Source organism: Chrysochloris asiatica, unplaced genomic scaffold, assembly GCF_000296735.1.
Source record: "Chrysochloris asiatica unplaced genomic scaffold, ChrAsi1.0 scaffold00241, whole genome shotgun sequence".
Lineage (NCBI taxonomy): Eukaryota > Metazoa > Chordata > Mammalia > Afrosoricida > Chrysochloridae > Chrysochloris > Chrysochloris asiatica.
Window position 1 is genome coordinate 1,406,158 of NW_006408759.1, and position 1,369 is coordinate 1,407,526.

Here is a 1,369-nt window from a genome sequence, read left to right on the forward strand (position 1 = left end):
CCCAGTCAACCTGACCTGTTTAACTGTATCTGGTGGAGTAGACGTTGTTTGTGAACAAAAGTAGTTACATGGAAAAAGGGACTCGGATAGCAGGGTGTGTAATGGTAATCTTACAAGACTGAGTGGAGGCAATAGCCCTCCTGCCAAGGATCTCAGCTCAAAAAAAAAAAAAAGGCTGAACTGATTGCACTGACAAGGGCATTGGAAATGTTGGCAAGAAAAACTGAATGTGTACCCAGAAGACTTGTGTAGTCTGAGGCAGAAGGATTGGAGAGAGGGGTTAAAGAATGAAAAGTAGATGACAATGAATTGTTCTGGTTCTGAGAAGTTAAAAGCTAAAAAGTAAATGGCTTTTTAATAGAATGGTTCTGATCCTGTGAAAACTAGCACCTGCTCTTCTTAAATGAGCCCATGAAATGACCCATTACAGGAAAGAGGCTCTAACTTGGTTCATTAGGCCCTGGCACTAGAACAAGAAATTTTCAAAAAAAATCATTCAGGAGGTTAGCTCTGACTGTTTTACCTGCCTCAAGAACAATCCCAAAACAGGCTGTCCTGCACCAATATCAAGGTAAACAACCCCCTGAAAATTAACAGGTTGATTTCATGCAGATGCTCCCAAGCTGGGGAATTAAATATTCGCTGGTTTTGTTTTTGTTGACAGACATCTTTTCTGGTTGGGTAGAGGTTTTCCCCCACCAGAACTAAGAACTTCAGAAAAAGTGAAAATCCTCTTGAAGGAGATTACCTCCAAGTTTGGACTTCCATAGTGTCCAAAGTGACAACAGAGCAGCAAACACCTACAGATGAAATGGAGATTGTATTCTATGTGGAGGTTCGAGAAAATGAACCATACACTAAAGAGACAAATGACAAAACTGTCAGGAAATTTATCTACATTGGGACCAGGTGTTGCCTTAGGTCTGTTTCAAATTCAGGTAGCCCCCAGAAACGGGCTTAAATTGAGCCCTTATAAAGTTGTATACAGTAAACTTTCCAGGCAACTTCCCTCAACCTCTATCTGACCACAGCCAAGGTTTCAAGGTGCAGTGGTACGTACAACACCTCCACGACACACTTTCCATTATTTGTAAAATTGCTCTTCCCAGGTCTGCTTCCTTCCCTACAGGTAACCTGATCCCTTCCAGCGTGGAGATCATATTCTGCTCAGAACATGGAGAGACGGACCTGAAAACTAGTTAGAGAAAAAAGTGGTCTGGACCCTGGGAAGTCCTTCTAGCCACCAGGTCAGCTGTCAAGTTAGTTGGACTCAATTTGGGTACAATGCAACTCTCATAAGACATTATTCCTTTCAATGGGATGAAAAACATTTGGGCCTATTTAGCTCAGAGTGTAATAAATGTATCTG